The following is a 23,780-nucleotide window of genomic DNA, read 5'->3' on the forward strand; positions in this document are numbered from 1 at the left end:
ATTTATACCATCTAATTTCAAAAGCTACCATAAGTTAAAAACATTAAAACAATGGCATGGCATAAGGATAGACAAATCAAAGGTGCATAATTGAGAATCCAGGAATAATCCCTTACATTTATTATCAATTTATCTTTAACAAAGTTGCCAAGACACTTCAATGTGCAAAGAATAATCTTTTCAACAAATGATACTAGGACAACTGCAAACCCATATGCAAAATAAAGAATTTAGACTTTTAACTTACACTATACATAAAAATTAACTGAAAATAGACCATAAAAGCTAAATGTAAAAGTTAAAATAATAAAACTCTTAGGAGAAAATAAAAGAAGAAACCTTTGTGACTTCTAGATTAAGAAATGAACTAGATATGACAGCAAGAGAACAAGAAACAGAAGAAAAAAGTACACCGGACTAACTTGTGCTTCAAAGGACACCTTCAACAAAAAGAATAATCAACCCATAAAATGGGAGAAGATACTTCCAATCACTGATCACAGACTTATATTCAGTATATACATATATATTTAAAACTCTTACAAATCAATAAAAAGAAGATAAAAAGACTCCACTAAAAAAAATTGGGAAATCACTTAGACATTTCACTGAAGAAGACATATCAATGGCTAACAAGCACATAAGAAGATGCTCAATATTATTAGTCACTGGGGAAATGCAAGTAAAACTATATACAATGAAATACCTCTACACATCTACTAGAATGGCCATAATAAAAAAGACAGGCAAGGATGTCAAGAAATTGGAACCCTCATACATTGCTGATGGGAAAGTAAAATGATACAGCCATTACAGAAAAGTGTTTGGCAGTGTATTAAATAGTTAAACATAAATATACTACACAACACAGCAATTCCATGCCTAAGTACCACAAAGAAATGAAAACATCAGCACAAAGACTTACATGCTAATGTTTACAGCATCGTTATTCATAATTGCCCGAAACTGGAAACAATCCAAATGTCCATCCACTGCTGAATATATAAACTCAATGGAATTCCACTGATACATGCTACCGCATGGAGGAACCTCAAAAACATTATGCTAAATGAAAGGAGACAGATGCAAAAGATTTCATACTGCATGATTCCATTAATACGAAAAGTCCAGAAAACACAAATCTGTAGAGAGATAAAGCAGATCAGTGGTTGCCGTGGAGAGAGGACTTTGCAAATAGCTTCAAGGAAATCTGGAAGTGATAAAAATATTCAAAGCTGGATTATGCTGACAGATACTATACTAGTTTCCTATGCTACACAACAAGTTACCACTAACTTAGAGACTTATTAGAACACATTTATTATATCACAGTTTTCCACAGGTCAGAAGTCCAGGTATGACTAAACTGAGTCTATCAAGGTGTGGTTCAGGCTACTTTCTCAGCTGGAGCTCCAGGTCCCCTTTCAAGCTCACTCAGGTTGTTGCAGAACTCAGCTCCTTGCGGTTGAAGGACTACAGCCACTCTTCTCCATAAGTAATTCACAACATGGATAGCTGCTGCTGCTGCTAAATCACTTCAGTCGTGTCCGACTCTGTGCGACCCCACAGACGGCAGCCCACCAGGCTCCCCCGTCCCTGGGATTCTCCAGGCAAGAACACTGGAGTGGGTTGCCATTTCCTTCTCCAATGTGTGAAAGTGAAAAGTGAAAGGGAATTCGCTCAGTTGTGTCTGACTCTTAAGAGACCTCATGGACTGCAGCCCACCAGGCTCCTCCGTCCATGGGATTTTCCAGGCAAGAGTACTGGAGTGGGGTGCCATTGCCTTCTCCTCAACATGGATAGAAGCTCCTTCAAAAACAGTGGGAGAGGTTCCCCTGTGACGGGCCAGTCAGGATCATCTCCCTCTCCATCAGTTCATAACTGACTGACTTGGGACCCTGAACTACATCTGCAAAATCCCTTCACCTTTTCCATATACTGTAACCTAGTTATGGGAGTGCCATCCCATCTTATTCTCAGGCCTCACTTTCAGGGAGGGTATTTTACAGGGGAGAGATTCTCCGAAGCCAGCTAGACTCTGCTTACCATAGCTGCACAAGTTACAATTTTATTTTAAAAATCACTGAATTGTATATGTACTGTGGATAGATTTTATGATATGTAAATTACACCTCGATACAGCTGTAAAAAAAATCCCATGAAAAAAAAGTTGTTGATAGTATCATAATTCCATTTTTTATTTGGGCTACTTTTTTTTTAATTAAATAAACTAAACCTTAGGACTATCTTCTGTAGGAAACAACCCAACAGGAAAAAATTTGCATTTATCAATCATGCTTTTTCTAATCTGTTACATTAGTTAATTCACAGTAACCACTTCACAGGGACACAGCAGTCAACTTTTCCACTGGTTGGGTTTGATTCCCCTGTCAGCCTTCTTAGTAATGAATGCAGGCTCACTCAATTCAAAGACTTCACATTTCCAAAGAGAACAGGGTTACCTCCCCACAAGAGTTTCCACTCTCTGATTTCTCCACCAGGGAGTAGTCCCGTTTTGAGCTTCCCTCAAACAAAATATGGGCAACAATGTTGGGTCCCATGAAGCCTCCATTTTGCCAGCTGCATACTGCCTAGAGTTTCATTCACCCAGAGGCCAGAAACTGTGAGTTCTGGAACTCTTCCTGGTGTCCCAGGAATGGCTTTGAAGTTGGGCCGCTCATGGTATTTTGTGTGCACTGAACTGCTACCTAAAACTAAGTGTTTCCTAACTTCAGTCTATTCTGAAATAAGAGCTTGCTGTGTGTGTTATACACACACTGCAAGCCTGTGAAATTCGACTTCAGGTGCTGTCTGGCACCATGGAGCATTACAAATTCCCCAAGGGGATGACCAACAATAGTCAACAGGATGATTATCTTATAGGTGTGTAGTTCTCAAGTTTGAAACTTAACTGTTACTGTAGAAATAAAATACAAAAGGAGCTGTCCATTTTGGAAAACAAAAACTCATTCAAGGGCTTTCTGTTGAACATGGAAGGAACTCTTCTACATAATTTGCTTTCTGTAAAAATAAAAAGGTTTCTTGGGAATGTGCCAGAGTTATCTGACTGTGTAACATATGGACCACCAATGTCTAAGCACATTTTAAAAAGTAACAACTTACATATTTTTTAAAATTAGGGTAATTTGCCATCCACAAACCTATTGATGAAAATGATCACAACATCAGGTCATAAGGAGAATCTGAAAAGTTTTATTCAATTATCTGAGGGCACAGTCCCATGATTTGAATATGCTATGGATTAGACTATCTGGTGGCTCAGACGGTAGTTTGCCTGCAATGCAGGAGACCCAGGTTCAATCCCTTGGTCAGGAAGATCTCCTGGAGAAGGGAATGGCTACCCACATCAATATTCTTGCCTGGAAAATCCCATGGACAGAAGAGCCTGACAGGCTACAGTCCATGGGGTTGCAAAGAGTCAGATACAACTGAGTGACTAACTTGGTCAGACTTTCTACTTTACCTAAATAACATCTTCAGGATATGAAATGATACTTTTCCCTATACAAGTTTTCTAAGGGACATGAAGTTTAGTCCCAGAAGTTTGGGTCATAATCTATAAGTCAAAACATATGGAAACTAAAATTCCATTCTTTGTCATTTCTCAAAGCAGGATAACACAGTAGTTCTTAGGAGATAAAACTATGGGATGGGGTCAGACTCCTTGGGTTAGAAGCCAGTTCTACATCTGAAGAGTTGTGCCATTCTTATCCATCCCTTAAACACCCTAAGCCTCTGTTCCTTCATCTGTAAAATGGGCAAAATAGCATATAGTAGGGATGGCAAACTATGGCCCATGGGGCATATCTGGTCCATCACATAAAGAATGATTTATGGGGGTATAGGAATGCCACTCACTTACATATTGTCTATGACTCAGAAAGGCTGCATGACCTACAAAGTTGAAAATATTTACTCTCTGTTCCTTTACGGAAAGATTTTGTTGGCCTCTGACATAAAAGCCAACATTAAAATCATAAAAACTAAATGAGATCATTCATGTAAGATGCTTTATATATATAAGCAACCGGTAAGATGATAAATGACAGGGATGACTGTCAATTATCAATGGTAAAATGTTGTAAAATCATTGTGCTTTCATTTCCTCAAATTCAGAGAGGCATCTTTATATATATATATCTCACCACAGGAGCAGGCTGCCCATGAAGCAATGCCTCAGGTTCCCAGGCTCAGCCTCTTTTTTGATGGAGGTGGCCGAGGTGGTTTGAAAGCAGGATGTGAGATGCAGCCGTCAGGCAGGGCAGGGAGCCCATGGCCACAGACAACAGCTGCTACGAGTCATCCATGTCAAGTAACTGACACCCTGCCCCTTCCTTTATGGAGGCTCTCTTGGTCACAGGTGTGTGACACATGCATATTCATCACTGGTCCCACTCCTAACTGGAGAAGGGACTGGAGAAGGAATGGGGAGGGCTGAAATTATGCTCAGATGAGGAGCAGAGCCCTTCCCATTTTCCCTGGCAATAAATGCTTTTCTAGGATGCATTCTGTGCATCCAGAGTTGTTGGAAATGAGAGTGTCCAGTTCAGTTCAGTCGCTCAGTTGTGTGCAACTCTTTGTGACCCCATGAACTGCAGCACTCCAGGCCTCCCTGTCCATCACCAACTCTCAGAGTTTACTGAAACTCATGTCTATTGAGTTGGTGATGCCTTCCAACCACCTCATCCTCTGTCATCCCCTTCTCCTCCTGCCTTCAATCTTTCCCAGCATCAAGGTCTTTTCAAATGAGTCAGTTCTTTGCATCAGAGAGTGCAGTTCTGAGCATAAAATTTTAAGATGTGAGTTTAGTGTGACAAAACAAGTCAGAATAATAACGTGGACTTAAAAGGTAGTTCATTTATACTAGAAATGGCACTGCTAGCCCCATATTAACACATTTGCAGGTACAACTTTGGTTGACACCGAATGTTACAATGGTTTCCATAAATCTTTCAAACCACCATCACAAAATTGTCTTTCAAGGCAAATATTTAAAAGACCTAATGAGTTTATACTGAGAGGGTGACTTTCAGAAACAAACCACTACCTGCCCTCTGTTCCCTCTAGAGCCTTGCACATGTCACTCCATACATTGGGACCTCATTGCCCTGCATGGAAAAGAGAAGCTGTAAGAACCTGCAAAAGTAATAACAGTGTTGATTGCAAATTATTTCCTGCTGGATACTCACAAGTTTTCATTAGCCTTTCCTGACTCCAGAAGGAGACTGCAAATTGGCAAATAATTTACATATTAAAATGAAATTCCTGAATCACACAAACTCAGAGGTTTTAAAGTTCTTGGTGCTCATCCCAAGAACCCTCCTCCAAAATTATCTCACTGATATGATTTGAAACAAGTGGGCCCTTCTATGGATGAGGCAGTTCATTAAATGCCATACACATGGCACTAAAAATTAGGGTCACCGCCATGAAGGAGGGTTTCCCAGATGGTGCAGTGGTAAAGAATTTGCCAGCTAACGCAGGAGATGCAAGACAAGTGGGTTCAATTCCTGGGTCGGAAAGATCCCCTGGAGGAGGAAATGGCAACCCACTCCAGTATTTTTGCCTGGGAAATCTCAGAGGAGCATGGCCAGCTACAGTCCATGGGGTTGCAAAGAGTCAGACATGACAGAGCATGCCTGAATGCCACGAAGGCACTTGCCATCCAAGACAGATAATAATGGCACTGGTGAAAGTGAAGAATTCACAGCAAGTGGACAGACATCATTCAGTTCAGTTCAGTCGCTCAGTCGTGTCCGACTCTTTGTGATCCCGTGAACTGCAGCACGCCAGGCCTCCCTGTCTATCACCAACTCCCGGAGTTCACTCAAACTCACCTCCATCGAGTCGGTGATGCCATCCAGCCATCTCATTCTCTGTCGTCCCCGTCTCCTCCAGCTAAAATGGCTTCCGAGTTGCCAATTCATTCCAACTAATATTCAAGTTGATTAAAAGTACTTGGCCATCCTGCTTCCTCAACTAGTCAGAAGTGCTGCCTAATGATAGTTAGCTGGAGAATTCTCCACAGGGCCGCCCTTCAACCTGTCCTGCTGGAGCAGCATGCCTACTGAGGCAGACTGGTGGCTCAGTCACACCTTTGTTTTCCTCAGCAGCTGGAAATGTCAGCCACCACGCTGTTTTTCAAGTCAAGAGATTTCTCCCAGTTGGCAAGGAGCAGCCAGGGTACCTGCAGAGATTTCCACAAAACATGCCCCCTGAAGTTTTCAAGAGACAACAATTTACACGAGAAAGGCAGCCAAGTTGGAGTCAACCTGATTACACTCAAAAAGAGTAATCCACTGATTAAACCACCAACCTCACATTTGTCCAGTGAATCAAATGAATACTCTCCCACCACTCCTGGTATCCCTGTGCTTTCTATACGCATACTCCTTGGTATTGATGCTTTCGAACTGTGCTGTTGGAGAAGATTCTTGAGAGTCCCTTGGACAGCACAAGGAGGTCAAATCAGTCCATCTTAAAGGAAAACAACCCTGAATGTAAGGATTGATGCTGAAGCTGAAGCTCCAATGCTCTGGCCACCTGATGCAAAGAGCTGGCTCATTGGAAAAGACCCTGATGCTGGGAAAGATTGAGGGCAGGAGGAGAAGGGGACAACAGAGGATGAGACGGTTGGATGGCATCACCGACTCAATGCACATGGGTTTGAGCAAGCTCCGGGAGTTGGTGATGGGGTCACAACTGAGCGACTGAACAACAGCTCTTTGGTATATGAAGTAGATGCTGATAGATATATACATGGACATAGAGATGGACAGGGGCTATATTTTCATACCTTCTTATTTGTAAGGGATAGACTTAGAAACAGGTGACCGTATTATCACATTCTGTATTGGTTTCCTAGGGCTCTGTCACAAAATCACATGCTGGGTGGCTTAAATGACAGACATTTACGGTCTCACAGTTCTGAAGGCTAGAAATTCAAGATCAAGGTGTCAGCAGGGTTGACCCTTTCTGACGGCTGTGGAAAAGAGTATGTTCCATGCACCCACCTGGCTTCTGGTGCTTTGCTGCAATATCTGGTATTCCTCTGCTTGTAAGGTCTCTGACTTCATCTCTACAAAGCTTTCTCTCACTGTGCCTGCCTCCAAACTTCCTGTTCTTATAAAGACACTACTCAGTGAGTTAGGACTCACTGTAAAGACCTCATTTTAACTGTAATGACCCCATCTTCAAATAAGGTCACACTCTGAGCTACTAAGAGTCAAGACTTTAACACGTGAATCTGGGTGCATCCTCGACCCAGAACATGTTCCCATTTCTAAAGCTCCCACTTCAGCTCAATGAGGACTACTGTTTTTCAGCTTTACTGAGGTATAACTGACAAAACTGTGAGATATTTAAGTGTGGATTGTGGTCATTTGATACATGTATATATTGTGAGAGGATTTCTCCCACCTAGGTAATTAACATACCTATCACCTCATATATTTCCTTTTTTTGTGTGTGAGAGCATATAACTTCTACTCTCCCAGAAACAATGCAGTATTATCAATTATAGTCAGCATGTTATACATTAGATCCTCAGATTCTATTTGTCTTTCAGCTGAAAGGCTGTTCCCTTTCATTAATCTCTCCCCATATCCCTCACCCCTGGCCCCTGGCACCCACTCTTCTACTCTGTCTGAGTCTGACTCTTTTTTTTTTAAAGATTCTACATATAAGTCATATCATGCAGTATCTGTCTTTCTCTGTCTGGCTTATTTCACTTAGCATAAGGTCCTTCAGATTCATCCATGCTATCACAAATGGCAGGATTTCCTTCACGGCTGAATCATATTCCATGTGGCTATATACTGATACCACAGCTTCTTTTTCCATTCAACTGTTGATGGACAGGTAGTTTCCATTTCTTGGCTATTATGAATAATTCTGCAATAAACATGGGGGTGCAGATACCCCTTCGAGATTCTATTTTCATTTCCTTTGGATAAATACCCAGAAGTGGAACTGCTGGATCACACGGCCTTCTAGTTTTAATTTTCTGAGGAACCTCCATATTGTTTTCCATAGTGCTTACATGGCTATTATTTTTAAGCATCTATGTCTTGTCTGAGGTGCAAAGGCACAAAGTAAACACAAATCATGATATACAGAGAAACCTGCTCACAAACCTCATTGTATATATCTGTATATCAAACCTCTAAGCACATGCAGTTTGTGAGTGGGGTGAATTTATTAAAATGGTTTCACGCTTTATTGATTTGTGGTATTGTTAGTCACGGCCGACACAAAGAATTACTGATTGTCCTCTTGAAAAATATGAATAGAATAAGGCTTGGAATAAAACACAGCTTTCAAAAGACTATGATGACACTAAATACAATTGGAAAAAATGTATTTGCTGAATTTACACCCTTTTTATCATATGGACTCAATCTGACTTTCACAGGTATATTATCATTTGTTGAAGTTAAGAATATAGCTTGTTTTGAAAACAGTCCCACCATGAAGCACCAGAAAGAGTGCCAAGCCCACAGACTACAGCATGAGATCACTTCATTTATTCAAAATCAAGCAGACATAGTTGTTTGATACATAGATAGCTCTGAAGCAAATCTGGTAAAATATTATAGTGAATAAAATTGCTGGCACATTCTAGTTAATAAGAACACAGACTGATTTGTCTTTTATCACTTTCAGTTTCATCATCATCAGTCCAACTGACATGTTCTCATGAGGTAGGGTTCACGATGAGAAAATTGATGTGGTTTATCTTCCTTTTCCAGCTAAAGGTAATGAAGTAATTAAGCAACTTATCCAAAATCACATGGTGTAGCAACATGTCTTAGACTATGCAGAGTAACCCAGTACTTCCCAAAATTTAAGGAAAAAATTCACTCCAGCAATCTCTCAAAAGTGGATCCACGGCTTTGAACCCAAACCACTCACTAAAACCCACTAACTAGTTGGGAAAGACCATGCTGCAACTCAACTCACATCTTATTGAGTTGGAAAATAAAGGAAAGTGCAGATAGGAGTACTCAATAGCCAACCCCAAAGGAGAAAGTTCTATTTTTAAAGCTGCAGCCTGAGCTCTCCTGATCTTTTTCCCACACTAGCCTTTTTTCACTTTGCATTTCAGTACTGTATGCCTCACTTCTGATTTCTTCCAGTTCAGAGGGTGAAAATCAATCTCAAAAAGTGCTTCAGCTCAATCAATGTGCAGCCACCCAGAGACCTCCGGAGAGAAATGGTGAGCACCAGCTTCAGACAATAAAGGGAAGGAAAGCCTTGTGCAAATCTGGAATCGCCAGCTGCCAGAAAAGGTAGAAAATTACAGAGGAACTCTTTGGGTCACAAGGATGTCATTTAGGTCTCCATAGTGGCAATTTCAAAAATGGTACCCTTCTGGATGGATTGATTTCACCTGCCTGCTCAACTGTTTAATTGAGATCCCGGAAACAAATTATAATCATACAGAATCCAGGCATGAAGTTATGAATGTGTGATTTTCCACGGTCTAGACTTCGTTGTTTACCTCCTGAAACAGGGTGGGGGACAAAATCCCCCTAATTTTCTCCAACCAAAGACCCACTCGGCATTTTGCAGCATTCACGGATTCAGCTATTCATTCTTACATACATTCATTCATCGGACACGGGGACTCGCGCACATACATTCACTCATCGGACACGGGGACTCGTGCACATACATTCACTCATCGGACACGGGGACTCGCGCACATACATTCACTCATCAGACACGGGGACTCGTGCACATACATACACTCACTCATCGGACACGGGGACTCGTGCACATACACTCACTCATCAGACACGGGGACTCGTGCACATACACTCACTCATCAGACACGGGGACTCGTGCACATACATACACTCACTCATCAGACACGGGGACTCGTGCACATACATTCACTCATCGGACACGGGGACTCGCGCACATACATTCACTCATCGGACACGGGGACTCGCGCACATTCATTCACTCATCGGACACGGGGACTCGCGCACATTCATTCACTCATCGGACACGGGGACTCGCGCACATTCATTCACTCATCGGACACGGGGACTCGCGCACATTCATTCACTCATCGGACACGGGGACTCGCGCACATTCATTCACTCATCAGACACGGGGACTCGTGCACATACACTCACTCATCAGACACGGGGACTCGTGCACATACATACACTCACTCATCAGACACGGGGACTCGTGCACATACATACACTCACTCATCGGACACGGGGACTCGTGCACATACATTCACTCATCGGACACGGGGACTCGCGCACATACACTCACTCATCAGACACGGGGACTCGTGCACATACATTCACTCATCGGACACGGGGACTCGCGCACATTCATTCACTCATCGGACACGGGGACTCGCGCACATTCATTCACTCATCGGACACGGGGACTCGCGCACATTCATTCACTCATCGGACACGGGGACTCGCGCACATTCATTCACTCATCGGACACGGGGACTCGCGCACATTCATTCACTCATCGGACACGGGGACTCGCGCACATTCATTCACTCATCGGACACGGGGACTCGCGCACATTCATTCACTCATCGGACACGGGGACTCGCGCACATTCATTCACTCATCGGACACGGGGACTCGCGCACATACACTCACTCATCGGACACGGGGACTCGTGCACATACATTCACTCATCGGACACGGGGACTCGCGCACATTCATTCACTCATCAGACAGAGGGACTCGCGCACATACACTCACTCATCGGACACGGGGACTCGCGCACATACATTCACTCATCGGACACGGGGACTCGCGCACATTCATTCACTCATCAGACAGAGGGACTCGCGCACATACACTCACTCATCGGACACGGGGACTCGCGCACATACACTCACTCATCGGACACGGGGACTCGCGCACATACACTCACTCATCAGACACGGGGACTCGCGCACATTCATTCACTCATCGGACACGGGGACTCGCGCACATTCATTCACTCATCGGACACGGGGACTCGCGCACATTCATTCACTCATCGGACACGGGGACTCGCGCACATACACTCACTCATCGGACACGGGGACTCGCGCACATTCATTCACTCATCGGACACGGGGACTCGCGCACATACATTCACTCATCGGACACGGGGACTCGCGCACATTCATTCACTCATCGGACACGGGGACTCGCGCACATTCATTCACTCATCGGACACGGGGACTCGCGCACATTCATTCACTCATCGGACACGGGGACTCGTGCACATACACTACCACACATGAGAAATGCAGCTGAGGTTCCTCGTGGAACAGAGCATGCTTAGAAGACTGGGGAAAGCTGACAGAATTCTATTATGAGCAAAGCCAAAAATGCCTGGGTTATCTGGATGACTATTTTGTTATCAGCTTTCTTTTTTCATGAAAGAATTGACCTCTCAATGTTATCTAGAGCAAATATCAAATATTCTCATACAATCAAGGCAGTTCCCCTCACCTACCACCTGTCCACCTCGTCACTGATTTTTATTTAGCCTTATTTGCTTGAGTTTCATTGGTATGAGTATCTATCATGTTCTTTATTCATCTACTTTTTAGATAGTCTTGAAAAACTATTTCTGAATTCAACTTTGATAGGAGCAAATCCACTCCAGTATTCTTGCCTGGAGAATCCCCTGGATAGAAGGGTCTAGCAGGCTACAGTCCATGGGATCACATAGAGTTGGACAGGACTGAGTGACTAGCACACACACACATACACTCACACACACACACACTCATCATATCATCCTTGTGCAAAGTGAAGAATCTTGTTTAACCTGAATAATCACCCCAAATCTGCTTGGCAAGTTCCCATTTTCATATATCTAATATTCTCTAGCTGGAGCCATCTGTATATACAGGAACAAATAGCTGGAGAGAAGAGATGATCTCACCAAGAATTTAACTGTGTTATGCTGAAAGAACGAACCTTTTCACTCCTGGTGAATTCTGTTCAATGTCTTTTTTTCCCAAAATAAATAATGTACTATCGGTTTTTGTTTTGCAGAGTGACCTATGAGTTATTTCTATTTTCTAATGTCAAGTTACTTCAGTGACCTAAAGTGCCAAAATAAAATCTTTTTAAAATATTTAGAAAGGCCGGGATGGATAAATCAAGAGTTTTGGATCAACATATAACACCACTATGTATAAAACAGGCAAACAGCAAAGACCTAACATCTAGCATAGGGAATCATACTTGATATCTTGTAATAATCTATAATGGAAAAGAATATAATATATATATATATATATATATATATATATATATATGAATCACTTTGCTACATACCTGAAGCTAACACAACACTGTAAATCAATTCTATTTAAATTAAACATTTAAAAAATATATTTGGTATTGGATGCTATGGAGATTAGTCTCCATTAGTCAAGCAACTGACACAAACATTTTTATTCTCCTCCCTTTCTCTTTTCAGATTTTATGAATAAGTTATTATCTTTCCATCACTCTTTCACTCTCTCCTCATTACCTAAAATGTCTCTTACTCCTTCTGCCAGAGGACACTTCTCTGGGATGTCACAATTCTCACCTGAGCCTTCCATTTGAATCCTTCATACTCGCTAATCTCGACTCTTCCAATCCCAGTCCAAGCAAATAAATCTGACCGCAAATTCCCACCCTCCCTGCTGTTTAATGAGTCCCCTCAGAGCCCAAGGACAGCAATAAGCCATTAATGTATTATACCTTCCACTATGATTTTGTACCACGGTAACTCTTACTAGAAACACATACAGAGCCATGGAGTTTTTAAACCCTATCCCAACTATGAAAATGCAAGTTACCTTAAAATCTATTAATATGAGACATACAAAGTATTTATCATGATTTATGTAAAATACAACATGTGGTTTAAGTTATATAATCAAATCTGATGTCAATTCACTTCTGTTTATATTACACTATTAATTATCTCTAAATTTTTATTTTACTGTTTTGTTCATATATCATCATTTCATCATTATTTTGCTAACAGCAGAACTACTCATTTGAATGTATTAAATGTATATAAAAAGGCTTTTCACTATCATGCTACTAACCATCAGAACAAGACTATATCATCGTCATTTAAATGGTCACAGGGAACTCTGCTCAGTACTCTGTAAGAGCCTAAGTGGGAAAAGAATTTGAAAAAGAACAGATACATGCATATGGATAATTGAATCATTTTGCTGCACACCTGAAACTAGCACATTATGAATCAACTATAATATAAAATAAAACACTTTAAAAACCACAAATTACCCCCACATTATTTCAATAACCCTGACTTCCCAGTAGCTATATTATTATTCCAGTTATATACACAGCTGACTTCTCCTTCAGAAATATTCTAAATCAGATGCTCATGACCAAACTGAATGAGGAAACCATGTACTGTGTTAAAAACTTCAATAGAACCTATAATGGTGATGGACTCCTACAAGAAGTAGAAAGCTGAAATCTCTCAGCATAAATAAACTCATATGGGAAACAGCACAGAATAGTCAATATTTAGGCCAGATTTATCTTGTCATATACCACAACAATCAATACCAAAACACTGTAATGAGATTTTACAAGGGACGCTGATTGGGCATTTCTGTGTTTATTTCACTGGAGCCTAGCGGGGAAGGAGCAGGACAGCCAGAGGAGTATTTGCAATGCAATTAGCGGAGGACCAGTGCATCTGAGTGCATGCCAGATGCAGGGGCCTCCCCTAATTCACGCAGCCCAGCGTGTTAATGGGGAGCACAACATCGAACTGAACTTCCTACAGTTTGAAAACTTTTGTCAGTTAACTAGATGTTTACCGAGCGCCTAGCTTCAGCACTCAACATCTAGCTCTCTGGACGTGGTTCCAACACCATCTGTCACTTAAGCTTCCCCAGATTCAAAAATTTCAATTCAAACTAATCTACTCGGCACTCTAACTGAAGCTATAATTCAAACTTCAACATGAAGCTTGAATTCCTTTTCAGTGTTCTTCAACTTTGACCCAGCTCCCCCCCACCCCTCCTTCGCTGAAAAGGGCCAAGACAACAGCCCAGCAAGTGGGGCAGGCAAAACAGACCTCCTTTGTTCACTTTTGTCCTTTCAGCTCCCTATTGAGGTGAGGGACTGAAAAGCCGCACAAGGCTCTGGAAGGCAGCAGTGCACCAGCGCCAGCCATCCCTCCTCAAAGACCCAAAAGCTTCAGGACGAAACACTTGCGACAGTCCATTTTTACCTTAAAGGCATAACGAATGGAAGATTACTACATTTCCCCTTCACCTTCCCTTGAGAGAGAATCCGTTAAGGGTGTTTAACAGGAGTTTGGAATGTTCGTCCAAAATGTATGCTGTAAATCATACCATTCAAATGCCAAGGGCACTGAAAAGTGGCATGAAATTAGCTTTAAAGTTGAAATTTGGAGAAACGATCAGTCTGCTTTGAATACATCTACTGAATTTTTTGAATGCTCTCAGCCCACTTGAGAAAGATAAATCAAATTCACTGCATATTACACAGTTGAAGACCTCCTACAGGATTCCCTCAGATGGCCTTGGGAATCTATTTTCTTGATTCCAGAGGATTTTGAACCAATACACCACGCACATCAGAAAATTCAAATACATATATGAATATGGATGTATACTCAAATATTCTTTCCAGCCCTTCCTATCATCATTTAATAAGAAGAATCTTTTCAATTCTTATTTTATTTTTAAATTTTTATTTATTTATTTGGTGGCATTGGGTCTTAGTTGAAGTGCATGGGCTTAGCTGTCCCACAGTATGTGGGATCTTAGTTCCCAGACTAGGGATCAAACCTGCATCCTCTGCATTAAAAGGCGGATTCTTAATCACCGGACCATCTGGGAAGTCCCAAGAAGAAAGTTTTAAAGTATCATTTTCACTGGATAGTAATGTGTCACTTTCACTTTCATGTGAATTAAACAGCTTTCCCAGGGAACAATATGGAAGATAACCAAGAAACAATTAAGACAGGGTAAGATTTGTTTGTCATTCCTGTTTTTAAACTGAATAAGCCATTTGAACAGTATGTGGAGTAGATGAGCATTTGTAGGTTTATTCCCTTTATCACTGGCACTTTTTTAAAATTAATTAATTTATTTTAATTGGAGGCTAATTATTTTACAGTTTGGGTGGTTTTTGCCATACACTGACATGAATCAGCCATGTGTCCCCCTGTCCCAAACCCCACTCCTCCCACCATCCCATCTCTCTGGGTTGTCCCAGTGCACCAGCTTTGAGTGCCCTGTTTCATGCAACAAACTTGGACTGCTCATCTATTTCACAGATGTTAATATACATGTTTCAATGCTATTCTCTCAAATCATCCCAACCTCGTCTTCTCCCACAAAGTCCAAAAGTCTGTTTTTTATATCTGTGTCTCCTTTGCTGTCTTGCATGTAGGGTTGTCATTACCATCTTTCTAAATTCCATATATATGTGCCAATATACTGTACTGTTGTTTTTCTTTCTGACTTACTTCACTCTGTATAATATGCTGTAGTTTCATCCACTTCATGAGAGCCAACTCAAATGCATTTTTTTTAAATAGCTGAGTAATATTCCATGGTGTATATGTATCACAGCTTCCTTATCCATTTGCCTGCCGACGGACGTCTAGGTTGCTTCCATGTACTGGCTATTGTAAACAGTGCTGCGATGAACACTGGAGTACATGAGTCTCTTTCAATTCTGGTTTCCTTGGTGTGTATGCCCAGCAGTGGGACTGCTGAGTCGTATGGCAGTTCTATTTCCAATTTTTTAAGGAATCTCCATGCTGTTCTCCATAGTGGCTGTACTAGTTTGCATTCCCACCACAGTGTAAGAGGGTTCCCTTTTCTCCACACCCTCTCCAACATTTATTGTTTGTAGACTTTTTGATGGCGGCCATCCTGACCGGCGTGAGATGGTACCTCATTGTGGTTTTGATTTGCATTTCTCTGATAACCAGTGATGTTGAGCATCTTTTCATGTGTTTGTTAGCCATCTGTATGTCTTTTTTGTAGAAATGTCTATTTAGTTCTTTGGCTCATTTTTTGATTGGGTCGTTTATTTTCCTGGTATTGAGCTGCATGACTTGCTTGTATATTTTTGAGATTAATTCTTTGTCAGTTGCTTCAGTTGCTATTATTTTTCCCATTCTGAAGGATGTCTTTTCACCTTGCTTATAGTTTCCTTCATTGTGCAAAAGCTTTTAAGTTTAATTAGGTCCCATTTGTTTATTTTTTCCTTTATTTCCATTACTCTGGGAGGTGGGTCATAGAGGATCTTGCTGTGATTTATGTCAGAGTGTTCTGCCTATGTTTTTCCTCTAGGAATTTTATAGTTTCTGGTCTTATATTTAGATCTTTAATCCATTTTGAGTTTATTTTTGTATATGGTGTTAGAAAGTGTTCTAGTTTCATTCTTTTACAGGTTGTTGACCAGTTTACCCAGCACCACTTGTTCAAGAGATTGCCTTCTCTCCATTGTATATTTTTGCCTCCTTTTGTCAAAGGTGCCCACAGGTGCATGGATTCATCTCTGGGCTTTCTATTTTGTTCCACTGATCTATATTTCTGTCTTTGCCTGGCACTTCTTATATTCACCAGCTTTTCAGTCACTTGAAGGAAACCCTGTATCAGACTTTTAAAAATTAACCTTTTTCTCATTTGAAATTTCAAGCTTGTAGGCCAATAAAATAGGTCAACGACATTGACACCACATCTTTCTTATTAGCTCAGCTATGCAATTATAATTGGGTGGTGACAGTTTACTCTGTCATCTTTGAAGATTCTGTGGTGGGGAGAAATGCCTAACACAGACTTGTAATCGACAACTCAGGCACATCCCTAAATAGTCAGTGTACTGTCTTTCTGTTTCCAGATATGAGACAAATGTGCTCTTCAACTGGGTTAAAATAATGGTGTCAAATTTTTTAGTAAAATAAAAGCATACTAATATGGAATCTAAGGGAAAGTTGCTCAGTCGTGTCTGACTCTTTGCAACTCCATGGAATTTTCCAGGCCAGAACACTGGAGTGGGTAGCCTTACCCTTCTCCAGGGGAGTGTTCCCAACCCAGGTATCGAACCCAGGTCTCCTGCATTGCAGGCAGATTCTTTACCAGCTGAGCCACAAGGGAAGCCCAAGAATACTGGAGTGGGTAGCCTATCCCTTCTCCAGTGGCTCTTCCCAAACGAGGGATCGAACCCAGGTCTCCTGCATTGCAGGTGGATTCTTTACCAGCTGAGCCACAGGGGAAGCCCAACATGGAATCTAACCTCAGAGCAAAATCACTTTGGACAAGAGAACTATAGACATATAATACTCTAATTCAACATTTAAAAAAAATTACATGAATGTGTGTCTCCAAGGCTGGTTTCTCCAGGACTAAGACACATATCCCACAGCATCCATTTCATGCTCTGCACAAAGTATAGGCTCAATTAACACTTGGTAGGAACCACATATTTCCTCATTGATAAAAAATAAACCATTAAGTTATAAAACACTGTGAGTGGCTTTTTCATAATACATTTTATATTAACTTATGCCTTTTAAAAGCAACAGTTATAGTTCTTTAACCCATGAGGCTGGCTAATATCAAGAAAAGAGAATGCATGTGTTGGTGAAGATGCAGAAATACTGAACTCTTGTGCACTGCTCCTGGAAATGTAAACTGTAAAACAGCTGCCATGGAAAACAGTGGTTCTTCAAAAAATTAAAGTAGAACTACCACACGACTGAGCAATCTTACTTCTGGGTATATACCCAAAAGAACTGAAGGCAGTGATTCGAAAAGATAGATCTATACCCCATGTTTATGGCAGTATTATTTACAATAGCCAAAATATGCAAGCAGCCCAATGGTTCATTGACAGATGTATTTAAAAAAACACCGTGTGTACATACAATGGAATATTATTCAGTTTTTAAAAAGGTAGGAAATTCTGACATATGGATGAGCCCTGAAGACATTATGCTAAGTGACTTAAGCCAGTAGAAAAAGTACAGATACTGTATGATTCCACTCATGAGGTAATCAGGGTGTCCAGTGCAAAGACAGATAGTAGAATGACATTCAACAAGAGCTGGCAGGGGGCCCAGGGAGTTACTGTTTTAATGGACACAGAGTTTCACTTTGGGAAGATGAGAAAAGTTCTGGAGATGGACAGGGGTGATGGTGCTAGTGGTAAAGAAACTGCCTGCCAATGCAGGAGACGCAAGAGACACAGGTTAGATCCCTGGGTTGGGAAGACCCTCTGGAGGAAGGCATGGGAAGCCCTCCAGTATTCTTGCCTGGAGAATTCCATGGACAGAGGAGTCTGGTGGGCTACAGTCCATGGGGTTGCAAAGAGCTGGACACACTTAGAGACTAAGCCACAAGGTGAAATGAGATTATATGGGCGGGGTCCTAATCCAATAGGTTCCACAGCCTTATAGGAGAGGAAGAGAGGGAACTCTTCATAGGTACAGTCTGAGGAAAGGGTATATTCGCACACAGAGAGCCATCTGCCAGCCAGGAAGACAGCTTTCACCAGAACCCAGGCTGACACTCTGGTCTCGGACTTCTAGACTCTAGAACATTTATAAGAGCATGAATGTCTGTTTATAAGCTGCCCAATCTATGTGCTTTGTACAGCAGCCCAAGCTAACTAAGACAAAGACCTTCTGATCTCATGGTGAGAAAATCAATTAAAAGCCTGGTGTCTTGGTGGTTACCGGTAGGAGCCACAAGAGGGCTTTCTTGGACCTTCATAAAGTTCTGTTCCTTGATTCGAACACAGTTACACCGTGTATTCAGCCTATGCAAGTTTATCAACTGTATATTATGATACGTGGGAAAAGAATCTGTGTAAGTCTGTAGCCATAAATGATAAAAACCAGTATTAGTCTCCCTGAGGGCAGGAGCTCTGCTTTACTCAACTCTGCATCCCCAGTGCTTAGGAGAGCAGGCCACACACTCAGTAAATGTGAATGAATGATTGAATGAAAGGATCTCTTTACCAGAAAAGCTTCATCGGGGGGCCATTAAATAGCTCCCTTGCACACACACTACATCATATCCACAGGTTCTATTTCTATTTAACTGATCATACAAGGAAAACTATCCTACATGAAAGAATCATTTGAAATGATTCCTAAGGAAATTTTCCACAGCCGAAGTGTACACATTCTGAGCGCCCTCTCACCCTCCTGAAGCACTCACACCCAATGCAGTCTCACATCAGCCTCACCGGAAGTACCATTTCCGAAGATGACTTTGCTTTTCATTTATTGTCCCTGCTGCGTTGTAAGCAGACTGGCCTACAGCCCAAAGACCTCACCACTACCCTGTGTGAGTCGGCTGGTTGACCTCTCTGAGCCCCACTGTACTCATTTGGAAACCCAAAGGTTAAGGAACAGTGTTTCCTTACAGCTCTGAAATTCCTGAATTGCCTGAAATGTTTAGCAACTTTCCTGTAACAAAGTAAAAGGCAAATTGAAAAAGACCATGAGTCAGTAGGATTAAGAAAGCAAAATGAATTCATTTTTCCAATTGGTCAGTCAATTACAATCATCCTAAAAGCTATTCCAGGAAGAGCTGATTTCACTTTCCTTCAAATTCTTGTTTCTTTCAGTCAACAAGGAGCATCTTTATAAATGTGCCTCAGTCATACACTGAGGATAGCTAATGCTTTCCTAAGATTCTATACTAGGGTCTTATTCAAAATCAACATCCAATTTGAGGAGGAAAACTGCCACAGTCAAAAGATTCAAGGATGGGGACCTGAAATAGAAATGTATGTATGCCAAATGGAAACGTTTGCCTTTTCTTCAAAAAAGAAAAAGAAGTTTTCTCAAAAATTCTGATGTGCCAGGAACCTCTCAGCCTCTCTGGAATTGCAAGGGATCATAGTCACTAAGAACAGTCCAGTGACTGTAACTGGTTGGATTGTGGGTTAACAGCCAAGTACTTAAAAGCTAACAGAAATAAAGGAACAAGGTCCGTCTAGTCAAGGCTATGGTTTTTCCCGTGGTCATGTATGGATGTGAGAGTTGGACTGTGAAGAAAGCTGATCACTGAAGAATTGATGCTTTTGAACTGTGGTGCTGGAGAAGACTCTTGAGAGTCCCTTGGACTGCAAGGAGATCCAACCAGTCCATTCTAAAGGAGATCAATCCTGGGTGTCCATTGGAAGGGCTGATGCTGAAACTGAAACTCCAATACTTTGGCCACCTCATGCGACGAGTTGACTCCCTGGAAAAGACTCTGATGCTGGGAGGGATTGGGGGTGGGAGGAGACGGGGACAACAGAGAATGAGATGGCTGGATGGCATCACCAACTCTATGGACATGAGTTTGAGTGACCTCCGGGAGTTGGTGATGGACAGGGAGGCCTGGAATGCTGTGATTCATGGGGTCGCAAAGAGTCGGACACGACTGAGCGACTGAACTGAACTGAACAGTGCAGTAAAAAGGCTATGCCACAGTACAATTCACTGAGTTACAATATTGACTGCTACTGTAAGGTCTGCAGGGGCCAGAATTAAATGGACTTACAACATGTCCCTGATTTTGAACACTGGGTAATTTTAGGCTTCCCCTAAATTGATGACAAGCTTCCAAAAGGCTACATTTTCAGTCCTGGATGGGCAAAAAGCTAATCCTTGCTTCCTCGCTTCCTAGCTGTGTGGCCATGGGAAAGTTACTTGACCTGTCTTCAGTCTCCTAATTTTTAACATGTGGCTGCTATGAAAATTGAGATAATAGATACACGTAACATGCACAGCGCCCCGCACCTCCGACGCGCGCTCAGACTCTCATTACCCGGAAAGATGAAAGTATCCAATTGCCTAAATCCACTTCAGTACTTCCGGCAGGGCTCATTTACTAGTAAGCTATTATTACAATATTTTAATAACAGGGCACGGTTAGCATAAAACAGTGTGAACCAAAGTAACCCAACCTCCTTCCATACGTTTGTATTCAGTGGCTACTGTGGTCCTTCCTGGAGAGCCCCAGGGGGAGCTGCTGGTGCAGAACTGTCTCCCGCCCCATGACTCTCTCTCTGTCCTCCACCTCTTCTCGCTAGCGCCTGGGGCGAGGAGAGGTCCCGTCCCTCATAGCTGCACTTCTGCGCCTTAACCACGCGGGATCGGGAAGGAAAAGAACACTTTGCTCTTAGGACTGACTGCTCCGCGCTGGATGTAGTCTCTGGCTGGAACTGCTAGAGTGAGAACGACAGGAGAGAGGCTGGGTGGGAAAGGCACGGCAGCGCTCGGCGCCCTCCCCCTTAGCTCGCAATTGCGCAGGGACGGCCCCCCGGACCGCGCGGGGGACAGAAGATGCTGCTGCGGGCCGGGTGGCGGGCGGGAGGGGAGGCGACCCGGAGGAGAGGGGAGCGGCTTGCTTGCCAACCTGACCCCTCTCCACCCCTCCCAACCCCCTCGCTCCGGGTCCAGAGAGAACCCTCCGGCGGTGCTTGCTGCCCAGAGTACAGGGCTCTGGGAGAAATGACTCCTTGCACAGCGGCACCCGGGTTCCCCCTCTGCGCACCGGCAGATGCGGGCAGGGAATGGCTAGGCTGCTGTATGGCCGGGGACTCGCGCGCTGCGGCGCCCACCCGCACGGCGTGCCCAGTGCCGGGGGCGGTGCGCTGCACAGATGGCGCTCGCCGGGAGATGGATGTTCCGAGCCGGCGGTGACGGCCAGCTCAACACAACATCCCTGAGCGAAGCTGTTGCCAGATCCCACTGGTGGGAGCCTGGGCAGGGAAGGGGCTCTTCTGAGTCAGCCTCAAGCCCCGGCGAGCCAGCCCCAACAAGTCCCAGCCCCGAGAGGACAAGCGAGGCGCCGGGGCCCAGGGGACCTGCACCTGCAGGGACGACAAAGCCTTCAGAAAGCCTCAAATCCTATTGCTTTCGGGTGTCTCTCCTGTCTCCCATCCTTGGTTCCCCAAGTTCTCTGCAGGCTGGGGAGAGTGGAGGTCGGCTCGCCCCTGAACTCCGGCGATCCGCGCAGGTGTGAGCGCATCCGAACAAAGCCCACGCCCAGCTGTGTCCGCCGGGGCCGGAGCGCGCACACGCCCGAGCGCGCCGGCTCCGCACCTGCGCTCCCAGCGCTGCCTGCCCTGCGGCGTGACAGCCCGTGCCCTCCGCTCTCCTGCCCAGAGAGCCGCAGTGCCGGCTCCAGCAGTTTCTCCAGGCCCAACGGCCCCCGATGCCACCTCCAGAGAGGGTTTCCCGGAAAGTGGGGGGCACGGATGCACAAGTTGGCCACAGTCTGGGGAGGTGACGGCGGGCCCGCCGACGCCGCTGTATCTCAGCCTGGCCCGCACCCGGCTCCGGAGGAGAAGGGGGGAGTTGATGACCAGGTTGGCCCTGCCGCAGGCAGAGCTGGCACGGCTCTAGGAAGCCCGGGGATTCCGGTGTCCCGGTGACAACACGGCCGCCCCCCGCGCCCTCCTCCCTTCCAGCTGTCGCCCGCAAGCGGGACCGAGTGTCACTGCCAGCCACGCACGGAGCTACTCACTTTCTTACGCCGCGCCCACCGCTCGGCCCCGAGCGCCGGTGCCTTCAGTCTCCGACCAAGCTGTACCGCCGGCAGCCCCGCGCCGTCCCCTGCGCCCGCGCGGCTCAGGCTCCGACTGCGGCGCGCGTCAGCCGGCGACCCAGGCGAGGCAGGGCTGGCCCCGCGCCCGCGCGCCCCCGCCGGTGCGCCCGCCGGCCCCGCCCCGCGCGCCGCTCTCCCTCCGCCCGCGGGGCCCGCTGCGCGAGCCGCCCCGCCGCGCGCTCCCCCGCCCCGCCGCCTCCCCCGCCCCTTCCCCTCCCGCCCCAGCTGCTGCTGCGGCGAATGCGCTCTGCCCGCCAGCGCCTCCGGGGACTGGGTGGCCCCTCACCTGAGCGGCCGCGCCACCACCAGCCCACGTCATCCTGCCAGCGCGTGAGGTGGTGGCTGTCGGGGTGGGGGCGGGGGGAGCGTTCCGGGAGCGAAGGTAGCTGGGATTTGGAATTTGGCTACAAAAGATGTTCCAGAAAATAATGGGTGGTTTTGAAATCCCACTCTCCCGGGTTTAGGTTTCTGTGCGAGGTCTGTGGTCTGCCCCCGCTACACCTTCTTTTTAAAGCATTTAATTTCTTCAAAACTCACCGGTTGGGATGGTTGAAACTGACGTCTTTTTGTTTTGCACCTCTTCTTTCCAAAGAGGGAAGCTTTAGCTGTCTGTTCCCGGCGGGAGTTGGATCTTCTGGTCCCAGAGAACCGGATTAGTTCACATTCGCATATTTTTCAGATTTGAGAGCATTTATGGAGAATTATTTGCAAGGTAATGAGAGTTACGGTTTTCTAAATGAGTAGTATTTTAGCCAACACACTGCGGGCTGCAAGGTTCAGGCTCCGGAGCCCGCTCCGAGTTACATGCTAGCTGATGTCCAAGATCCCTAGCCTGACTCTCAAGCTCCTCAGCGGTCTACACAGGTTTGCGGCCTGGCCTCCCTGGGCTTCTTCCCAACCACCAGGCATCACCTCACTTGACCATTTGACCATTTACTGCAGGCGCCAACCCTCCCTCCCCTCTACTGGAGCCTTATTGCCTTCCTCTCTCGTTTAATTCAAGAAGACTTTAGTGGAATCCCGCATCCCCTTTCCTCATCCCCAGGCTCCAGGCCCTGTGCTGGGGCAGGATTCAGGAATAAAAAAGGCACAGGGTCATGCTTCAAGGTCCTGAAGACTCCTCTGCTCTACT

At 44.4% G+C, this 23,780-nt stretch overlaps 1 protein-coding gene across 5 annotated transcripts in view; it reads right to left on the bottom strand.

Annotated features, from left to right (window-relative positions):
* Positions 1-22,703, bottom strand: part of NRCAM (neuronal cell adhesion molecule) — a 340,964-nt gene extending 318,261 nt beyond the window's left edge. For all 5 annotated transcript variants that reach the window (XM_055420793.2, XM_055420789.2, XM_055420791.2 and 2 more), the window contains exon 1: positions 22,568-22,703. The gene's annotated coding sequence lies outside the window, so the exon portion shown is untranslated. The remainder of the gene's footprint in view (positions 1-22,567) is intronic.
* Positions 22,704-23,780: the final 1,077 nt, after the last annotated feature.

Source organism: Moschus berezovskii, chromosome 3 (genome assembly GCF_049115385.1).
Source record: "Moschus berezovskii isolate FMDL1 chromosome 3, NW_MosBer_1.0, whole genome shotgun sequence".
Classification (NCBI taxonomy): Eukaryota; Metazoa; Chordata; class Mammalia; order Artiodactyla; family Moschidae; genus Moschus; species Moschus berezovskii.